This window comes from Protopterus annectens, chromosome 6.part0 (assembly GCF_019279795.1).
Source record: "Protopterus annectens isolate FY-2018-M chromosome 6.part0, PAN1.0, whole genome shotgun sequence".
NCBI lineage: Eukaryota > Metazoa > Chordata > Ceratodontiformes > Protopteridae > Protopterus > Protopterus annectens.
Window position 1 is genome coordinate 1,090,337,484 of NC_056737.1, and position 24,260 is coordinate 1,090,361,743.

Sequence of the window (24,260 nt, forward strand, 5' to 3'; positions counted from 1 at the left end):
TTAGCCACAGACCTTTATTTTTCCTTGTACTTGGGAGAAATAGATTACAAACAGTAGAGGTCCCAGGACTGATCTCTGTGGAACACCACTGGTTACAAGTCTGCTGTTGGAGGTGGATTCCTCTATTTTGACTATATGAATTCTATCAGTGAGCCAGTTAGTGACTCATCTAATGATATAAGGGTAACATCTAGTTTTCTCCAAATCTTTTGGGTTTCTAATATCATGATGGGAATGGACCCCAATCCTAAGTTAAAATATGATTAAAGTTCATGATTAGTATTGTTTCAATCTTTGATGTCAGCCAAAAATGCACTTCGCAGCACCCACACTGTACCTAGTAGTGACTCCTTCTGCAATTTGTATGGGGTTATATGTATTGATAACACCTCTAAATATGGTTGTAGATTCTTTTTTATAAGACCCATTGCTCCTATTACTATTGGAACTGTGTGGCTCTTTCTTCCACATTGCTCTCATTTCTGCCTGCAGATCCTGACATTTTATGACTTTGTGTCTCTCTGTACACAACACACTGTGGTCACTGGGTGTGGCGAGTTCAGTGATCACTGCTACTTTTGCCTTCTTTTCATGGACCACTATATCCAGTTTTCTAGCATATATCCTTTGAACTGTTAGAAATGGGTGATCCCATGTGATATAAACTTCATCATTTTCTATGATACTTTGTGACTCATGTTTCTAGTGTTTTTCAGCCACTTCAATACCATCATGTTTGCACAACCCCCAGTGCAACAGTCTTGTCACATTATTATGCCTTTCAGTATGCAGTCCTTCTGCCATTAGTATGTCACAACCAGCAACAAGGTGTGCAACTGTTTCCAATTTGGTTTTGCAAAACCTACATTTGTCTGTTTCTCCCACATATTCTCCCACATATTCAATGGACTTTGTAAATCAGCATTTACGTACCCCACTAACTATGGGCCACCAATATTAACCTTTCATCTCTTGGTTTGAATTTGCCTCTCCTTTACCATTCCTGCATTTATTCCTGATCAACATGAGGTTCTTCCAGAGGTTTTCTATACTTGCAACTATATTTATGCTTTTTCCACATTTCTTGCCTTCTCAGCTGATTCTTCACCTAATATTCTTTCTTTTGTTTTTTAGCACATTTAGTTGCTGCCTGATTTTTATCTACTTCTGGTTTGATTTCCATTCCTGCTTGATGCCGATATGCTTCTGATAGATTAAGCAGAGAAGTCATCTTAGAGTTATTCTCCTCATGTTTCAAACCTTTCACTATGTTTGGGCCTTGTGACGTCAGCAGATATATTTAGAGTCCCATGACTGCAGATCTATACATGTAATCAGTTTCAAGGAGGCCCATCCCTCCCTCAGAATGGGGAGTATATAATCTTGGTATGCACTGACTTTTATAAATCATTTAGTGAGCATGAAGCATCCTTCTTGTTTTCCTATCTAATCTATCCAACATGTTTTGGGGGCAGTCAATCACTCCAAAACTGTAAGTTAGGACAGGAAGAGCAAATTGATTTATAGCTTGGATTTTGTTCCTAGATGTCAACACTGTTTTCAGGATTAATTTAAGTCTTCTGAAGTATTGCTTACTAAGTTTTATTTGCATTTGTTCATATATTATTGTTAATCCTTCATTAGTTCCCAAATATTTAGACACTCCCTCTTGCTCAAGTTCTTTTATATCAGATTATTGTCCAAAATTGATGTTTTCCTGGTGCTGCAGTTTTCCTGCTTTAAAGGTTGCTTTTGCACATTTAAAAAGACCAAATGACATTCTTATATCATCTGAAAATGTTTTGACATCTTGCAGTTGTACTTTCAGTTCCTCATCTGATGACCTATACAGTTTTAAATCATGAACAAAGAGCAGATAACAAGTGTTTACACTATGTTGTTTTCTAGGAGCCAGGTTATAGCCCTGACCTAATCTGTTAAGTAGACAGCTTAATGGGTTAAGGGCAAGGCAGAATACCAGCTGTGACAGATGGTCACCCTGGAAAATCCCCTTTTGAATGTTAATCCCCGGGATAATAATTTGTCCTTTATCATGTCTTAATTGAAAAGTGGTCTGCCACTGTTTCTTGGTCGCTGTAATATAGTTGATCAGTACAGTCTTGTGTCTTTAGTTCATTCTACCTAATACGGAGAGAAAATATATATATATATTTTTTGCACTTTATTCATCTGCTTACTGTGTTTGTGTTTCTTCCTACTTTATTATTTATTTTGCTCTTGCTGCCTGTTCTTAAACGTACTTAATAGCATTTATTCTGCTGCATTTATTACTGCTTGTTAGTAGCCGATTAAATTGTAAGTGTTATTCTAAGCCTTTGGATTACGCACTTGGGCTTTAGACCAGTTGTTTCACATTAGGAAGGTGTGTGGTCTGCACTGTTGTGGCAGGATAGGAAGCTTACATCCTTCTGAGTTGGGAGTTGCTGATTGAAGGCTTAGTGCCTGTTCTAAAGTGTATTAGTTCTGGTTTAAGCACTTGGGCTTTGGGACAATTTTTTTACATTAAGAATGTGTGGTCTGCACTCTTGTGGGAGGCTGGATTCTGCCCTTCTGAGCTGGGAATTTCTGGTCACAGGCTTATTGTGCCTGCTTATTTCAACTGTTTCTTTCTTAAGATGGTGCGCTTTGTTGCTGCAGCATAGACCAGATTCACCTACCCATGTAGAAAATGCACAGCATGAAGATACATTTTTTCCTGCACTAATTTTTTTCATCCAGTGAATACATTTAAAATAGAAGTAAATATGTATGCCAATTGCAGAACTAATAACGTAGTATATTTCAGTTTCTGCCAGGTATGCAAAGCATATTATATAGGTAAAACTAATAGGATGTTAAAAGAATGTATTTTAGAGCATATGAGACATTGCTACAAATAGAGAAACAAATGCTCTAGCAAAACATATTCAAAAAGAAGGGAAAGATCATAATTTTAAATTCTTTGTGCTTGAGGTAGTCAAGGAAGGCATAAGAGGAGGTGACATAAGAAACAGAACAGAAGAATCTGAACAAAAGTGGATAATAAAACTGAATGCAGATAAGCATCCAGGAATTGATGATGCAGTATCACTGAAACCCTTCCTAAAGGCACGACACCTGAAGCACTAAATAGAGATTGACACGTTTTATTTTAAACACATCCATGCTTTATTATGCAGTATGTTGCCTCTGCTCTAGGTCTTTATTCTTTTATACCAAATTCATGTGCATACTTAATCCTTGCTAAGATAGAAAAACTTTTTAGTATATATATACATGCATTTTATAGGCAGGTTTTATTGATTCTTTATTCATATGCATTTGTTCTTATATTTTTATATATATACATACAATAGTATATTATATTTTTATGTTGTTTCTATATGCATTAGATGCAGACAGAACATAGTAAAATGCAATGTTAATGGTTAAATAAGAAGGGTTGGTTTTTTAAAAAAACTTTTACTGATAGGAATTTTCATGTAAATTATCTGTATGCCTTTAAGTAGGTAATTGTGACTAATTAATTGCAATGTGTGAATAGGTAAAGCTTTAAAATGCTTGCTCAGCCAGCTTGTTATTGTTATTGTAATATAGTCTGAGGAAGCGATCTGGGTAGATCGCAAAAGTGCTTACTTCATGTTTATGTTTGTATAATAAAAAGTAAAAACTGTCGTGGAACTCTACAACTTCTTCTCTTTACTATTTTGGTATTTCGTGTTGTTGTCAGAGTGTATTCAGTACTCAGTCCATTTTTTTTCTTCTTTGTATAGACCAGATTCAGGCCTGCTGAATCTAGCTTTGTTTGTATAACTTGAGCACTGACCCAGGCCATCTTTTTTTGGAGAAAGTTCCCCTGCACCCTAGCAGCAGGAGTGTGCAGTTAGAACTTGTCTGTTTGAAGACTGCTGGAGCAGGGCTCAGTTTTGACCTTTTTTCTGGTTAATTGGGTAACTTGTTTAAATCAGTTGTTCATTTTCTATTGTTTTATATATATAAAAAAATTGCATTCTATTCATCTGCTTTTACTGTATTTGTGTTTCTTCCTACTTTATTACTAGTGGTGTTGACTACAACTCTGATCTGAGATATATAACAATAAGTATCCTTTTCTGTGCATTTAAAGAGTTTTTTTGATTGTATCTGCTTTATTTTCTGAAAAAACAACAAATAAATATACTTGTTTTCCACCTTTCTAAGCTAGTACAGTCCAGTTTTCAGGTTAAGTGATGAATTCAAGGCTGTATTACAAATCTCTGTGTTTGCCCATACCTTACCTGGATAGAAGGAAGTTTCTCTGTTCACCTGTGAGAGAGGGGAGCTTTGAGCAGCCTATTTGTCCCTGGAGGAGTGGTTTCAGCCCACAAATTAGTAGCTTATTGGCCATTTTGGGTTAATTTCTATCTCTTTCATTTTCCTGCTATAAATACTGCATTTGCCCGGTTTTGCATGCCAGGCAGCACCGGTTAGCTAAGGTATAACTATTGCCGGCTCCACAAAGTCTCCTTTTCAAATTTTCCCTTGGAACTAGACAAACTTTCAACTAAAGCACTCAAGCCATTCATTTCTCCGCCCAGCACTTGCTCAAAACTCATAGCAAGCACTTATAAACCCTAGCACTAGACCCTCCTATACTGTACAGAAGGTCAAGGCTCTCTATTCAACCTTACCATTCAGTAAAAAAGTCAACTGTACCTATCCAGGCATGTCCAAAGGGCAGTTTCAGGCATACTCTCCAGTCCAACTGGTGAATCTGAGCATTTTGAGGCAATGTTACAACTGCCTCATGTACACAGACAACTCCCTCCTCCTACCACCGAACACTAATACATGTGAGAGATGCAATTATATAGCCAAACTGGAGGCTAAGCTCTCTTAACCCACAGCTGGATTAGACAGTCAAGACGAGAAGGGAAATACTTGCATCACACCACCAGTCTCACAGACCCATTAAACCAGCACCGGCAAAAAACACATAAATACACAAAAACATACTTGGAGGCTCTAAATAAAAATCTGCAAAAGCAACAGAGACCTCCAAAGCAGACATCCAAGCAACCTCCACCCCCCAACACAAATCATGAAACACATACTTCACAAAACCAGTGTGCCATGCAATCACAGCTCTTAAGGCAAAATAACATACCCGACATACTAGTAATAGGTGGCTCTATAGTCAGGCACACTGACGTCCCACTCACTAGGCTGAATAAGGAGAAGGTTACTGTTAGCTGCCTGTTGGGTGCCAGGATCCGCCACATAACACAAGCACTCAGGTCACTCCAGAACAAGTACAAATATGACTCTGTCATTGTCAATGTTGGTATGAATAACTTGAGCCATACCTCCTTGGACTACATGAAAAGAGACATGGAAGAGCTCTCTGACCCTGAGTAGCATCCTGCCCTCACCAAGAATGATACCACAGTATAAAGAAAGAATTATCAATTTCAACAATTGGCTATGTTTCTGGTGTCATTTCAAAGGAGATCCAGTGTCTGTCCACCTGGGATGACATGCTCGACAAGCCACGCTGCTTCACTAGAGACAGCTTGCACCTGTCACCCTTAGGCTTTCGAATACTGGCCAAGGCTCTTGCCACCCCCATAGTGCCTTTTTTAGGCAAGGTTCAAAAGACAAACCCACCACCATAAATAGCACAAGTAACAAAAAACTGAGGGTGATGCTACTCAATGCCAGAAGTCTAAACCTCAAAATGCATGCACTCGAGGCACTCCTCAGTATGGAGAAAATCGATATATGTGCAGTAACAGAAACCTGGTTTAAGGATCCAGAGAGCACTCCAGCACTACCAGGCTACAACTCATACCATACATTTTGGCCACAGAACCCGGACTAAAATACAAAAGGCGGGGGGGGTATCCATATTCATCAAGGATACCCACACCTCCAGGTTAGTGGCACAGCATGATGCTTCAGAGATCATCCACGTGCAACTAACAACGGGCAAAACTTCAGTTCAAATTGTAGCTTGCTACAGATCACCCACCATGTCCCAGGAACCCCATTCTGCATTTCTGGAAACACTGGGAATATACAAAGGTCCTACCAAACACCCTAATATTGGGTGATTTCAATTACCCGAACATTAATTGGGAGAACTACTCAAGTACTAACTCCCTTGCCCAACATTTCCTAGAATTTATAAACTCAAATGCCCTGGATCAGCTGGTCAACACTCCCACAAGAGGTGACAACATACTGGACCTGGTTGTCACCAACATGGGTGACCAGTGCTCCACACCGGAGGTCAACCCCTCACTGGTTAGATCTGACCATAAACAAATCACTTTGGATATCCACATTCCACCCCCACCCAAGGACAAGGAAACCACTGTGAAAAACCTTTCAAAAGCAAACCATGTTATTTAAGACCAGGTGGAAAGTTTCAAAGCCCCCATGCTAAAGAATAACATTGTCCAAGCTGCAAAATCCTTTACTAATGCATTAGACGGGCACCTACAAGAATGCATGGATCGTGCTATCCCAAGCAAAATCAAGACTCACACCTCCAAGAAAAGGAAACCAGACTGGTGGACTCCTGCCAGTAAGATTACCAGTCTACAAAAGTTACTTTTTTGACAGAACAATACAGTAAAAAGAGCTTTCAAATACTATGCCAGCCACACCAAGGAAAAATAAAAGCAATGTCTCCACAGAAAATATGTTTTCAGTTTATTATCACTACTTTTAAACTGCTAAAAAACAGTGGTCTGTTTAAAAGTATGTCACTGTCTCAAGACAGTCCATTGAAACACAACTCTTATAGGTTATAAATGAGAGGAAAAAAATAAAACATCAATAAATATAAGAAATAGAAGTTTTTTTTTCCCAAAGGGAACTTACCTGGCTGGCAAAGGAAAGCACAAGCCAACTGTCAATCACAGAAAGCAGGGCATCAGGAAAGCTCTTACGAGCTTTGCACACAAACATATCTTTTAGTCACCTCAGCTTGATCTGCTTGACAATTTGAGTGCATGGAAGGTGCCCCAAAAACATTGGAAACTGGCTGGCCATTATATCCTTGACAGGATGCAACCCATATAACTTAAGCTACTGTAGCAGTGATCAATATGATGCACAGCTTTAATTTAAAGAAGGATCGACTAGCATTGTTTAGTTTCAAGGTGAAATTATTTGAATACCATGTGTATGATCTGTGATTTCCCATGCCCTTTCAAAGCCACTTTTTTGTTAATATAGTGAAACAGCTAGTAAAGAAGCAAGTCCATTTGGAGAATATTTGTGTTTCAAGGCATTAGTGTCCGGGTTCGCACCCACAGTGAAGTGTTTCTAGTAACATTTACGTTTTTGATGAGTGTATCACTACTACTCAATGTTAAACAATCCTCAGATCACACTTGTACCCACCATCCATTGCTCCCTTAGGAGGATAACACAATTAGCTATACTGTCCTAGCAAAATATTTACCTTTGATAATTGCTAATCCTTCATCTTAGATATTAACCCATAGCATTGAAACCCATGTCAAGACTTTAATATTTATTTTATTCACGTTTGAATGAGTAATTCATTCATTCATTCGTTCATTTATTTTATTGAATGAGATGCCCACTAACATATGAAGCCTGGAAAGAAACTTTCCAGTACCATACATACCAAGAATATATTTCTTAGTTATTTATTTTGTTTTATCTATTTATTTATTTATTTTGTATACCAGGTTAGCCCTACTAAACACAATCTATTTTCGTATGAGACCCAAATACTGATTATAGTGATGGGAATATTTGGTTGGTTAGTAGGGAAATTCGGTTCTTTCCTGTTTTCTGGGAAAGTGACAATGGGCCAAACACTGCGGAGAGAGAAAGGAAGGTGTTCTAAGAAATTATATTGAAATTATGAAACTCTGTTGCCACTGTGTCTGTAGATGGACGAAAGTATGATTTCAACAACATTTAGGAATGACTGCATGGTGACAAAGTATTACTGTAATTGAAGGGCACATATAAATCTGATTCCTAAATTAAGTGCTATTGGGCAGGTATGACAGATGGACAGGTACTGCTTTCTGAGCCTGTAACATTGCAGGACTCAGTCCTGCTGAGCAGATAATGTCAGGAATACTTTGAATGAGCCATAAAAAGGGTGAATGTCAAAAGAAGAAAGCTGCTGCTGCTGTGGCAGTGAAGTCTGGTGGACTGCATTGTACTCCCAAGAGAACAAAGAGTGGTTTGGCAGAATAAACCTGTCCTGCCGCTGCTAACTGAAAAGAATCAGAAGTAAACACATCTCTCAACTGCTTTGCTCAAGAATTCTGGATAAAGCTAAAAATAATGGGTGGAACTATGATCCAGAATCAAGGATGGCTTTTTAAATATTATTCTAATTTACTCATGAAGTTAATAGGACAAGTTTTGCATCAACATGCATTTTCTGAACCTCTTAATATATGGCACTACCGATTAAATGCAGTCTTCAGTACTTTAATGAAAATCAAAAATTGTATGAGGAAGAGATGTGAAATCAGGATGTTCAGTGGAACCAGGAACAGAGTGTGCTTGTTCTTCTTGTGTTCACATGGGTTTTCTCTGGGTGCTATGTTTTCCTTCCATATGTCATAAGGTGGATCTGGAACTCTATATTAACAACAAATGTGTGTATGTGTGTGTGTGTGCATGTGTGCGTGTGTGTGTGTCCGATACAGAAGAAAGACCTGACAACCTAATTCAGTTCCCCTCTTTCCCTTGAAAACTCCACAGGTAGCTGTGTCTGTCCACAGGGTCATTCTAGGAGTCAGATGAGACTGTTATGAAAACAAATGAGCAAGTGAATTCATGCACATTACAATGGATCTGATAACTTCTGAATTGTACAGACATTTTGGATAGGATTTTCTTGAAAATCATGTGTGTATACCAGGTTATCATTCTTTAATGGCTTTGGGTAAAGAGACTTCCCAGATATTGTTTTTGAGGTTTTTGATTTGGTTAAATAGTGTAAGGATTGCTTTCATAAGAAAAACAAAATTGTTGTCATGGAAAAAGTGTTAAATATAAAAGTTATTATGGCAACGAAATGTACATGATATTGTATATATAACTGATATTGTAGATGAAAATGAGTTAAGAAATCTCTTAAATGAATTTTAATATGTTTGAAGAAAAGGTTTGAGAGTAACTGAACATTGACTGCAGGCAGGGAGGCTTGGACATTTTTACAAACGCAAACTAGCATTTTAGTGTATTTTTCTAATAGCACTTTTGTGCAAATTCAAAGTGGTGGTGTAGGCAGTTTAGTCTGGCATCAGGTGCAGAGGGGTAAGGCTGTGAGCTCTAGTTCCAATGGTATGTGGTTTTATTCCTTCAGTCCTCCTTTACCTACTGTGTGCATTTGCTGCTGACAAATAGGTACCATTATTATTACTTGGAATGAACCATAAAGAAGGATTAACCTGAATAATGCTATTTTGTAGGGATTCTAGGCTATAGTCCAAATGTAAGAACAATTGTATAATTAGTGATATAATTTGGCCATTTAAAACATGATTATAAACCTTAGTGTAGATTGTACACATCTAGTAGTAAATGTTGGTTTGATTGTGACACTGATCAAGATAAACAAGAGCAAATACATAGGGAACCTGTTGAAAATAATAAAAGTATTAATGAAAATAGTAATAATAATTATAATAATAATAATAATACCCATTTGCTAACTAGGTAGGCCCCAATCCTTGGTTCCAGTAGCTCTTTGGTGTACTGAATCCCTAGCTGGTTACAGCAGAAGATATTAAAGGGGTAATGTTTTGGTAGGCATGGACCCATCTGTCCCTTCTGAGTGGAGGAGCACAGCATGTCTTTTCAGGTCTGGGGAGAAATTTGACACTGATATAGCTTTAGAAGATATAAGTGGTTGCCTTATCTGGAAGTATTTCATCAGTCTTTATGAAAGATGCTATAAACGATTAGGGATAACTGTTCAGAATGGCCAAAGTTAACTTTACAAAACTTAGCAAAAATAAAGTCCTCTTCTAGAGGAAAAAAAGAACAGTCTGGTTAAGGGTTTAAGCAGTTCTTTATTCAAAGATGGATGAGCAGTCTTGTACTTGGGAGATACAATACTACCGACAAAGAAAATCAAAAGATGAGGAGTCTTATCTGGTACCCACTCTTTTGTTTTAGTCGGCCTGTAGTAGGAGTACTTCTCATTCTCCTTTCCTCCCCAAATCTATCTTAGTACCCTATTTTAAATGATGGATGGCTTCCAGTTGGGTGCATTACTTTCCTAAGAGTTTGCATCATTAATGTGCCTCTGCTCATTTCCAGACGTCTCAACAACAAACATTTTGAGTTTTAGTCTCTCCTGAATTTGGCATTCATCCTTATCTGTGCAATTACTGAAACTTGGCTTTAAAGTTTAGCAAGGACTCCCTCCATACCTGAGTTTGCACATAGCATTACTTCAAACCTGATGGCAACTGTGGTGGTGTTAAGGACCATATCACCTCCAGATAGACACCCATAGGCCCACAAACTGTTCTCATTGACCTAAATATCACAATAAACAAGACCAACTATCAGCTGATAATCTCTTTACAGGACACCCTCTATCTCTCTGGAAATATTGTATAAACAAGAATTCTGGTATTTTGGGAGACTTTAACTACCTCCCAATAAACAATAAACTTGAGTATGTATACTTCCAAAGTAAGATATGCCCAGAAGTTTTTAAATAAAAAAAAAATCTATGGACCATATTGTTAACAGATCTACTAGAGGATGTAATATTCTTGGCCTGGTCTTTCAGAATATAGCATCATTATGCACTATTTCACAGTATCACCTTCCCCATATAGAACATATCATAAACTAGTATCTTTCACCTTCAAACTCTCTATATTTACTGAAATCAGTATCTTGCATTTGAAAGATTTTAACTGTACTAATCTCATAACATTCTATGATAAAATTTCAAAATTCACTTGTAGCAGCATTACCTCAGATGTTGCTATAGCAGGTAGATTGACAAAGGGATTCCATGCTCACTTAAATAAATGTCTAGAACTGGCAGTCCCTACCAGATCTACCAGTTGGGAGGGTGGCCTAATGGTTAAAGTGTTTGCCTTACAAGCACAAGGTGCAGGGTTTGAGTCTCACAAGGGATAATTGGCTAGGCTTAAAATAGCTCACAAGAGCAGTTAGCTTAGTACTAATCTATGAACCTAAGATCTAAATATAATGCGAAGATAAATAATCTCTACAGTAATATAATAAAACTCCTTATAAGTATACAGTGGATCTAAAGATCCACATAGCAAGGACAATATCAGGAATTTAACTAAATAAAAATTGAAAAATACTGTAAGGTCTTATAAAGTTGCATATGAAGAAGGTTAGCATCTGAAACTATTAACAATTACAAATGCTTCTTTTGCTATGTTAGGAAACTAAGAAATAAGTCCCAACACTTAACACCTGACATTGTTCTGAACTTGTTCGTAATGGCACCACCTACTCTGACCCAGAACACGTTACAAACGTACTAGCAAACAAATCCAGAGAAAACTATCCAAAGTTAACTTTTCTGTGAATTTCTCAAACTCACCATCATCACTAAGGAACATGTACTAAAGGTACTTTCAAAGACCAAAAATACTTCATCTATGGGACCTGATAATACGCATGGCTGTTTATTAAGCAGAGTGCTAAACAAGCTCTTGTGCAGCAGCTCCTCAAAATATTTAACCCGATTTTAGTCTGAGGTTTGGCACTCAGCTGTAATGATACAACTCTATAAGTTTGGCCCCACGACTGGCTCTGGTAACCATAGTCCATCAGTCTGATGAGTCTCATTTGCAAAACTCTGGAACATATTATAACTGTCATGATAAACTAGGATATTAAAAAGCTCATTCAGCTAGCCTACAGCAGTTTGGCTTTGTCAAGTTTTGATCCTGTCTAATGAAACTGCTTGCCTTCTTTGAAAGGGTAACACAGGCTGTTGACACTGAGCATGCTCTCTATACCAAGTTCCATAGCCTGTCCAAGGCATTTGTGACATAATTTCTCATGGAAGTATGATTTGTAAGCTAAATCCATTAAAACTGATCCTTGTATGGTAAGATTGATAGTCATTTGGCTAGAAGACAGAACCCTGATGCTGCAGGTGTCAGGCATCTTGTCAGAGACTATGATGGTGACAGTAGTGTGTTACAGGGCTTAGTTTTGCAAATGTTGTTGTTCAGCATTTACTTTTCTGATCCTCAGACCTTGACCCAAGACATCTTGTTAAAAAGTTTGCAGATGAGTGCAGGATGGGAATCACTGCCATGCCCTCTTCTAGTTAGTCTTGGTTGGGAAGAGGAGTAAAAACTATTGTGCATTTCTTTGTATTGGGGTGGTCCACTCTCGCTTTGCTTCTTGGTGTGATAAGAACTTCATAAGGGATACTGTGTCATTTATTTCCCAAATTAAGTTAAACATTAACATGCAAGTCTTGATCAGACACAAAGTAGAGGCAGGTGTGGGTAAGTGTCAGAGTACCTAATAAAAGAGAGAAAAAACAATACTCACAATGCATTGATCTTTCCTAAAAGGTGAAAACGTAGCCTACTCCATGTATGTACTGTGATGTAAAGCTTAGACCAAAGTATGTATAAGTTAAGTTCAATCATTGAAGGGATGGCAGTTTGAAGCTTGATATCTAAATACTTTGAGGGCTTGGAATACCATTTATAAGAAGCTGTATGCCTTCCTCTTCTAGAGCTTTGGCTACTGCATTAGTTTGAAGTTTCTCTGTTTTGGTCACATTTAAGTTTAAGCCTGATGGGTCCTAAAACTGGTGGAGTATGTTGTACAGGAGTTGGACCTCAATCCTTGGGGAATTTCACATGATTGAGCACAGATCTATATTCATTTCTATTGTTTTCTCAATTTTATTCATATAGTGTGTGTGCAGTGATGGTAACTTTAATAAGTATTAATTAGTTAGCAGGAATAGAAACAGGGTGGGTGGGAAACATTGCCTTACACCCTCTTTCAGCTGATGATTTACAAATTGTTAGTCTTGCAAAAATGCTGGCACATGGCTTCCAAAATAGGGCTTTAATTGCTGTAATATACACATGCAAGACCCTATTTTCTCTAGGACTTGCTGTATGGACTTCCTTGATATAGGATCAAATGCTTTCTCAAAACTGACTAGGATGAGTACTGCTGATATCAGGTTCCTCCTATCATTCTACAAGAAGATCACTAGGAAAGAGGATCATGAGGACTTGGGCATGGTCAGTGTTAGATATGCTTTTAGCAAAGCCTGTTTCAGCCTCATGCATTAGTGTAGGTAGCTATCAATAAAATCTTTCCACAACAATCCTAGCATACAGTTTGGTATTGGTGTTGATATGTACTATGGACCTTCAGTTTTTTAAATTCCATGGGATATTTGAGCTGCTTGGGAAAGACAATGAATCAAAGTTCCTGAACTGACAGAATATTTGCACCCATGACAAAGATATGGTTAAACAATTACCAAAGCATCTCTCTCAGGTACATGCTTCCTTTCTTATGTAGGACAACTGTAAAACCATCTGTGCCAGGGGCCTTTCCTGCTGGAGCCAGTCTTATTGTACTGCTGACATCTTCCACAGAATGAGTTGAGATAGGGATTTGGCAGCAGCCTAGTTAATTCTAGGCAGATCAGCCTTAGCTAGTGGGGACTGCCATGTGCACATGGGGGTGGGGGGTGGTTTGGACTCTGGAAATCATCATGCAGTTTTGAGTATTACTTCCTAAATACGTCTTCCATTTTGATTGGGATGTAATTAGGAAGTCCCCAGATTTTACAACCTGTATATTTGTCTGATACCCATGTTTCTTATGTCAATAGGCTAGCATCTTGTCAAGTTTACTACCCTGCATCCAGGTCTGACAAGCTCATCCTATGTAAAAATGTGCTTTTGTTTGATTCTGTCTGCTAACTCAGTCATCAATTTTGTACATCTTCAAGTTTGTTTTACATTTGAATTTGCTCCTCCTGCATGCCACCCAGTTGTAGTGGACTTCTTCCATTGCTTTTTGGAGCTGGGCATTCAATAAAGCTTGGTACCTGGTTTTGCATATGGAATATATTGCTCATAAACTGCATTTGAAAGTTCCTCACCCAGTGAATGTTGATCTACTTGATAAGGGGTTATTATCAATGTATTTCTCCACTTCTAAGAAGATGCACTGTATTGAGTCCTCATCTTCTTTTTAAGAGTCTGCCCTCCACTGTGCACTGGGGGATATCAGGGTCCCATTTCAGTATGACCCCTTGATGGTTAGATATGGCACAAAACATAGTTTCCATATGTGTAATCCAGTGCAGTTGTAGGTTATTTCCTTGATGGGATAAAATAAGGGCACATTAGCTGTAAAAAAAATACCAATAAATTATAGAATGTATGGTAAATGGCAACTACTCACCCATAATCCACTGTTAAAAATAAAAGTCCATTTCCCTATGAATTGCAATGAATGTTAGAGTCTTATAAAGACACAGAAAAACTACTAATTGGTTGTGCTCAAGGAATGTGGCTTAGATGAAGCATTGGTATCCTGCAGTGTAGGAAGTCAGGGGCGTAACTGTCAATACAACAGGTAGGAAATGTTATGCTCCAAGACATTTTGTGCTTCAGTAGAAATATTAAAAATATTATTAAACCAATTCAAGATCAGAAAGTTGGACTCATCTTGAAATATTTTTAAACCAGTACAGCAAGCACATTTTGCCAACAGTCATGATAAAACACACACACACATCTTCCCACCACATATATTGGTGAAAAAGAAAGTAGTTTAAATGCCTGTTAAAAGTGCTTTGAAGTAAAAGCAAGAGTGGTCAATTAACAGCAACCGGATTACAATTATAATTTTGACACCTTGGGAAGCACATGGGAAAGGGTCTGTCATCACTTGGACTAAAAATTGGAAGTCTTAAAACATGCAGTCCAACTAGTTTATTTTGTTAAGCATTAATCACTACTCTTAAGAGGTAAGAGCTCATCTGCAAAATAGTGAAAGTTATAGTAGATTGCAGAAGCTGTGCAATATGCCTTTGACTCACAATACTGCTATTCTATTTTCATGGAAGTCAAAAAAAATATTTTTCTCTAGCATGACACATATAAACGGGGCTTGAAGTGGTTTCTGGAAAAAAAAACAAGATCACTTTAAAGAAGTCACTTAAAGTGATTCTGATGAATTAAAATAGGCAGAGTACAAAGTTCTAATGCAATAACTGAGATATAGTGGCAACCATTAATTATTCATACTTTTCATTTACTGAGTCAGTCCCCCTAAGCCAATGGCCACATTTCAGGGGAGGCACTAGGTGGTATCCATACTGTCTAGGGGAAATTTGACCAGGACACTGTGGAACTTCCCCTACTCAATTAGCATATGGGAACACTGTGTGTTGTTACACTTCCTTCTTCTGTTCTTGGCATGTAGGCAGCTCGCAGAAGTAGAAAGGAATATGGAGGCAAAGAGTGGGCAGGAAGAAGTGAGTGATCATCAAGTTAAAAGAAAGGATTCAGAGAAGGTAGTGGAATCCGAAAGTAATCCATTATTAGAAGAAAATGTGGTCAGAGGTTTGGAAGAGTGAGCTAGAGTGGGAGGAGATGGGTAAAGCCAAGAAGAATAATGAAGGGAAGGCAGTTGAAACTTCACAGGATTTAGATTATTATGTTGATAAAGAGGCATTAAAAGGTAATCCAAAAACAATATGTAAAGAAGTTATGGACACTACAAAAATATATGATGACAGAGGTTTATGGACTGGGCGTGGGATTGTGGGATGATTTTAAAAATGGAAAATGAAAAATTGTTCATATTCCAAGTGCAATAAATTTAGAAGGTAACATAGGTTTTGAGATACAGGGGACAGCCCAAAACATTTTTTTTGTGTTGAAAAGAGGATCATTTAATATGTAACTGTGATAAAAGAAAATGTTTTATTTGTGGAAAGATGAGACGTAGCTAAAAAAATGTTATTTAATTTGTAAAAAATGTGTGCAAATGGGACATGCTTGGGAAGATTACTAAAGTTACTAAGTATGTTGGTACACCTGACCCATTTTTGAAGGCTTTTCTACCTAATTTATACAGTAATTGCATATTATAAAGTAACTCAGCCTCTGGAACAGGAAAGCCTGCAGCCAGTCCTCCTTCCTTGTCTTTAGCCTCCTGAAGGATATATCCCTTGCTACCCCATCCCTTCCATCTGTGGAGTCTTTAACCTGGCTATCTGCTGATACTTCTAACTCTGCCCACTAGGTGGCGATATACAACAGGCTTTGTGCCCTTACTCTCTTTCTTTTTTTCTCACAAAGTCCCTGCTATTGAATCTCCTTTTCCTTCTGCTCCCTTCACATACCTTCCCTAGGAGCACAACTTCTCCTACTTCTATTTTCCCCTCTATTTCTAGGCTGTACCTCCTCTTCTCCCAACTATTATACTGTTTAGTGCTTTTTAGTTCCACTCTCCTCTCTAACCCACTCCCCTTTCTGCTTAGCTTACAGTTACCTGCCTGCTTTGCTGCCTCTCCCTGTGTCCTGCTGCTCACTGATTGTCTCCGATCTCTCTGTCTCTACTTGCTCTGGCCCCGCCTCCCTCCCTACCCCCAATTCCCACCCACCCCAGGGTCCTACACTTATACTTCACTAGACACTCCCTATCTCACCCAACCAACCCCAGCAATCACTATCTCTACTACTGCCTCCCATTCTTTTCATCACCAACTTATCTCCATCTTTTTCTCACCTATTTCTACACTCTCCTTTCTCCTGGCCTTGCCATATTTTCATCCTCCTATTCTATAGTACCTAACTGTAAACTATAACCTCTGCTTATCTCCTCTTTCTCCATTTTCTTCTTTATCTTTTTCCCATTCACTCTGATTTCCTTTCTCTATAAGCTAACTCATCTCTATTTGTTCTTAAACTCACATTCTCTTACTAGCTATATTCACCTGTCTCTTACTCAATATCATGTCTCCTATATTCAAAGCTTACTTCACATTTATCCTACTCCTTACCACTACTATAGCCTCCCTATCCATACCCTATTATTGTACCTTCTTTGAAAATATCACTCTACATGAGCAAAACCCTCACCTCCAACAAACTTTACCAACCTCTTTTTTCAATACCCTTACCCATAGTAACATAACCTGTACCTCTAACTTTCTACTTCCTAAATACCACAGAACAACTCATATATCATGCTTCCTCAACAAAAAGAATCTATACAACTCACCGAAATCCCTTAAATTCCATTTTTGTTCCCAGCACAAGCTCCTCCTACATGGAGATATTCATCCTAACCCAGGTCCCGATACTAATAATAATTTTAATCTAAATAATAATACTTCAAGGATAACATCATCATGTACTAAAACGGCCAACTCCTTACTCATAGCACAACTTAATATAAGAAGTTTAAATAACAAAATCCATCACCTCCATTCACTACTTGACTTACATGCATTTGATATACTATGTCTTACTGAAACTTGGCTAAAACCCTCTATTCAAGATCAGGAAATTACCCCTCCTGGCTATAATATACTTAGACGTGACCGCATAAGGAAGAAAGGTGGAGGCATTGCTATTATCTATAAATCTAATCTCCAAATCACCCTCTATAACGAACTTCCATCACTAGACTCCAAAGCTGAATTATTATCTATCAAGCTAAACATTAACAACAATAAATCGATTTATCTAATTTGTATGTACCTTCCCCCTGGAAATAATACTCACATTCTAGAAGACCTACTTAGTTCACTTTCTAACCAACTACCTCAGGAAACCATAATACTTGGTGACCTCAACATTGACTGGAAGACCTGTTCATCCCAGCACCCCACCAGTCATATAAATCTTTTTGGCTTCTCTCAATTAATAAACACTCCAACCAGAATACATAAACCCACTAAAAAAGAAACAACTCTTGACTGGATTCTTACTAATAACCACCCAAACATGTACTCACCAGGAACTCTTCCCGATAATATTAGTGACCATATGCTCACATATGTTATTAGACAAAAATTGCATATCCCAACTACCCATAAACTAAAGATGTCTCGCTCAAACAAACACTTTAACCCTGATAAGTTTCTGACTGAATTGAATGCATGTGACTGGTCTCCAATTACTACCCTCGAACTAAACGAAGCAGTGGCCTATTTCAATACCAACTTTTAAAAATCCTTGACTATCATGCTCCCTTCGTTCTACTAGGATAAGAACGAAAGTAGCCCCATGGCTTACTAAGCAAACTAAACAAAAAATGCTCCTTAGAAACAAAATTTGGGCCAAATGGAGAACTACCAAAAGTACATCTGATCACCTACTCTTTAAACAATTAAGAAATGCCACTAAGAAGGATACTCTTTCTGACAAAAAGGAATATTATCTTCACCTCCAACAAACTAATCAACAATCCCCCCTAAAATTTTGGACAGGTATTAACAAACTTCTTAAACCAGGCCATTCAACTACTCCTACCCCTTCAGGCTTTAACCTCAACAATTCCACCCTGATCCCAGATGCCTTTAACAAGTATTTTACAGAAGCCATTCAAACACTAGCTAATTCATTACCCTCTTCCACTACCTCCTTACCTAATACCTCTAACACCTCATCCAATACCTTTTATATTCAGCCAGTTCCTTCATCCCTTATTTATAAACTTCTTAAGAAACTTAAACCTTGCACCCCATCCGCTGACCAACTCCCATCAGAATACCTTCAAATAGCTGCAAAAGCTATTTACTACCCCATATCCATTCTTATTAATAGGACTGTCTCTGAAGGAAAAATCCCCACCTCATGGAAAATATCTTATATAATACCTCTACATAAAGGGGGCTCCTCTATTGAGCTCTCAAACTTTCCCTATTGCCTTACTCTCCCATTAGCTAAAATTATGGAAAGATGCATACATAAACAAATTCTTAACTACCTTCTACAAAACAAACTTCTAGCCAATAGTCAACATGGTTTTAAACCTTCCCACAGTACTACAACTGCCCTCCTTTCCTTCTCTGATGCCATAAATAATAATAGGAACAACAATCTCTTCTCATCAGCATTATTCTTAGACCTGTCAAAGGCCTTCGATATGGTTAACCATAACATACTTCTGCACAAGCTAAATCTCTATTCACTTGGCTCACAAACTCTTCAATGGTTCAGGAGTTACCTCCAAAATAGGCAACAAGCAGTGCTATGGAACAACACTCTATCCTCCTTACTTCCAGTAAACATTGGGGTTCCACAAGGCTCAATCCTAGGTCCCCTTCTTTTTTCTTTATTTATTAATGACCTTCATCTGAATATACCCCAAGCCATCTGCATTCAATATGCTGATGACTCAACTCTAATCTGTGCTGCTAATAACGTCACCTCCCTCCAGTCCCTCACCCAAACAGTCTTCCATGATGTAGAAAAATGGTTTATGGAACAATCCCTCCTTCTTAATCCCAAAAAAACAAAACGTCTTCTCTTTACCCCTACAAACAAATCACCAACACCTTTCTTCACTATCTCCTCCAACAACACTACCTGTATTAGTCCAGATCGACCACTTTCGACTATTAGGTGTAACCATTGACAACCATCTTAATTTTGATGACCACATTAACAATACCATTAAATCAGTTAACAAAAAATTGGTACTCTCTACAGAATTAAACCCTTTCTTACACCAACTGCTAGAAAACAGTGGCCCAGACACACCTGATCTCCACCCTTTTCTATGCCTCTGCTATATATACAAACTTGTCCAAAAATAACATCACCAAACTTTCTACCTGTTACAATAGTATTGCTAGATTCATTACTGCTACCCCTTTCAGAACCCACCATTGTCTTAACCTTAAGCAACTAGATTGGTTAGAAATCAACAACCAATTACTCTATCAACAACTTATTATCATTCATAAAACCCTTTACTTTCCTGATGCTACCCCTAGCCTTACAAAACTGATTTCACCTTATAAAAACCTAGCCACACTACGCTCAGCTAATAAACTCCTTGTAGCCTTGACCAAATCAAAGAATAAAGCTGGGGACTCATTATTTTCAAATTCTGTCGGGAAGATCTGGAATCAACTACCTCAGGAAATTACAAACCTTGACTCTACATCCCTTTTCAAAAGACATATCAAAGAACATCTTAAAACTCAATGGCTGTGTCCTTGTGCTAACCCTGACTGAAATTACTCCTCTACTACTCCCAACTTCCCCACCTTGCCCAACTGTCCCTCTAAAGACTTATGTTTAAATTTTGACAGTATTATCTTTGAGAATGTCGCTAACATTTTCTTTTCTCTCCACCATGTTATCACATCTTAAATTTGTTTGTATCTAACTGCTGAATGTTGCTTACCCTGTAATTCTGTTATTTACCAACTATTTTTCTGAATATTGTTCTGCTTGATATTTTTTTGTTTCCATTAATTTTGTATAAGTCTACCCTTGAACTTATGGTATTTTGCTAATGATTTTTAATGTTAATGATTTTGTTTACTTCATGTAATTGGAGCTTTTCTCCCCGGGCCTCTACTGAAAACGGATATTTTGTCCAGTTAGACTAGCCCGGTCAACAAATGTAAAATAAAAATAAATAAAAAATAAAAAGATTGTGATGAGTATACAGAAGTGAGAACAACAGCACATACAAGAATGTGTGTATAATATAAAAAGGCGCAGAACATGAACACCAAGTACAGGATACAACACAAGAGTACAATAAAAAAATAGTAAATGAAGAAAATGAAAATAAAGAAGGAGAGGAAATGGTACAGAGAAGAACTGAAGACGAGGCTGTAAACTGGAAAGTGCCAAGAGGAAAAAATAATTCAATAGGGGAAAGGGTGAATGATAGAAAATGGAGGTTTAAATTGTGATTGTAAAAGAAAACAAAAGCAAAGGATGAGGTGGTAAGTAAAAGATGGTTAGGTACTCTGCAATGGTGTGTGCCAGTTGATACGCATGTAATATATTACAAGACATGAGAATATTAACAGAGAAAAAAAGGCTACAGATGGAAGAGTTATGGGGTTGAAACTTTGCTTGGAACATGGGAAAAGATACCTGTCCAGGGAATGGTGTATTATGTAATGAAACAGTACACATTTTAGATTACAGTATAGTGGAACTAGGTAGAATAAATGTTAGATGTAAGGTACAAAAAAAAGATGTGTATAGAATCATTGCAATTTATGCATATGTTTCTAAAAAGAAAGAGAGGAAATGTTTAAGTCTTAAATTATGTAGGAGTGAATATGTAAATAATACTGCTGGAGACTTTAATTGTGACTTAAGGAAAAGAAAAACGAAGGGAATGATATTAGGAAATTGTATGAAATAATGAAAAGCAGAAGGTTATATTTATGGGATAACAAACACTGGCCTTATAAAAGAAATTAGGTCAAAACAGAAATTGATTATTTTGTAATATCTGATAGTTTGAAAATTGTTAAAGAAGGAATAAAAGAAACATGTTTTTGGATTGTCTGGCTATATGGTTAAAAGTGAAGAAAATAGAGGAATATATAAGAGTAGGTAAAGGCATCAAAATATTTAATGAAAAAGACTTAGGTGAGGAAGGTAGAAGGAAGATTGATCAATTGTGCAAAGATCATGTAGAGATGAGAATTTTCTATGAATATTATTTATTTTATTTATTTTACATTTGTTAACCGGGGGTGTCTGACTGAGCCGAAAAGGCCCTTTTTCAGCAGAGGCCCGGGGAGAAAAGCTCCACAAAGAAAAATTACAGACACATTTAGTTATTTAGACATAATCGGTATACACACAAATTACAAGAGACATGTTTTTACAGTGGCATGCGGCACAAACAGTTACAGTGGAGAGAACAATCAAAAAAGATATTAATTTTAAAAATAAAGGTAAGTAATAGATTTGTGGTGTACAGCTGAACTTTGGAATGTAGGTAGAATACATACATAGTACACAGGTACAGTACATACATTGTAGATTAGCCAGTGTTTGTGAGTAAGATTGAAAAACTATTATAAATTGCTCTAGATTTAGTATGCATATGTTATCCGCTTTCACTAGCCTGGGGAGCAATCATGGCACTGCCAACTTTGCTTGAGATGTTGCCTGATGAGGTCTTTAAAGGAGGCTTTGGATGATGTGTTTTGAATGCTAGTAGGGACAGAGTTCCATTTTTTAGCCACCGAACTACTATATAGTGCATCTCCAAAGCTATTGTAGCTGTTGGTGACTTCTAGTAGTAGTTTGCTTGATGATCTAAGAGGCCTTTTGGCTGAGTGATGTTGTACTACGTTTTTGAGGGCAGGACACTTATTGGGGAGGTAATAGATAGAATGACAGAGGCAGAGCTGATTGTAGGTTAGGTGGTTGGGCAGTTCAAGCCAGTGGAGCTGTCTCAAAGCAGTACAATGATGAGTTCTATATGAGCAATTTGCAGTAAAACAGGCAATTCTGTTATAGCAAGCTTCCATTTTGCTTAGTTCAGTTTTGTTGAGATTAGTCAGAATGGGAGATGCATAGAGTAGGGTGGATAGAAGTTGGGAGTGAGCAATGGCTGATCTTGTGTTGTTGGTAAGAAATGGTTTGATACGGTAGAGTGATCCCAGTTTGGCATGTACTTTTTTAATAGTTAAGTTCAGATGACTATCAAATTTTAGGTGGGAGTCTATGGTTATTCCCAGTAGCTTAGCCTGTGGCACTGGAGCAATTGGAGTAGCATTTGTGGAGTAGATAGTGAATTGACTGTTAGCGTTTTTGTTAGAACTGGTTATAATCATAAGCTGAGTTTTCTTTGGATTGAGGATAAGTTGGGCTTTGGTAAGGTAGTTTTCAACGTCAGAGAATGCTAGTTGAGTTGTTTGCAGGAGGGTGGGAATGTTTTATGCAGCACAGATTAAGGTAGTGTCATCTGCATACTGAATTATAGATGCATGCTGTGTGGAGGTGTGGAGGTCATTTGTGAAGACTGTGAATAGTAGTGGTCCTAAGATAGAACCCTGTGGGACTCCTATAGTTATGGGCAGCTGAGGAGAGAGAGCATTTTCCCATTTCACAGCTTGGTACCTGTCAGTTAAATAGCTTTGGAACCAGGTAAGAGTGGAATTAGATAGATGATATTGGTTTAGTTTGTTGAGCAGGATTTGGTGTGAGACTGTGTCAAATGCTTTGGACATATCCAAAAAAAGAGTTGACACTTGCAGGCCTTCATTTTTGAGATGGTTTACTGTGTCTGTGAAGCAGAGGAGAGCTGTAGTGGTACTATGGGCAGGTCTGAAACCATGCTGAGTAGGTGATAGGATGTTGCAGTCTAGGAGATAGTTTAGCATCTGGGTATGGATGCATTTTTCTAGGATTTTGGCCAAGGGGGAGAGTAAAGCAATGGGTCTGTAGTTATTAAGTTCAGTGGAGGTCCCGCCTTTATGTATGGGTGTAACATAGGATATTTTCCAGAGTTTGGGCACATAGTTTTCAACAATTGATCTGTTTATGAGAGTGGAGACTGGGGTAGCAATAGCATCTGCTGTAAGTTTCAAGAAATAGCTGGGGAGTAGGTCGGCTGCTGTTGATGAGGATTTTAGTTTGGAGAGCATGCTTTTGATTGAAGTGGTGGAAACTGTTTTGAGGGTAAAGCTTGTATTAGTGTTATTTGTGTTGGGGGGATAGTGAGGAAGGAACTGTCCTGTGATACTAAGGATAGAATTGAGTTCACAAAGTGGGAGTTGAATTGTGTTTTGATGGGAACTTTAGTGTCAGGGGTGGTTGGTTTGGGGGTAGCCTTTTGGGTGGATTTTAGTAACTGGTTTACATTTTGCCAAAATTTTTGCGGATTGTGTTGGTATTTAGTTTGTAATGTTGTGTAGTAGGATTTTTTGTCCAGCCTAATGCATTTTTTGCACGGTTGCGCAGTTCTTGGTACTTAGTTAGGCTTTGTGTTTCTTTGTTTTTTGATAGTAATGCCAGGCAGTGTCTCTGGACTTGAGGATTTGTTTGGTTTCTTTACTGAGCCAGGGGTTTGTAGAGGTTCTAACTTTGATTTTGCGCAATGGAGCGACAGTGTCTAGGTGTTGTAGAAATGTTTTGTTGAAATATGCTACAGCCTGGTCAAGTGGGAGGGTTTTAGGGGGTCCAGTCACAGTTACACAGTAAAGTGTTGAGGACCTCAGGAGATAATTTTTTTGTGTTTCTAGTGGATATATAGTT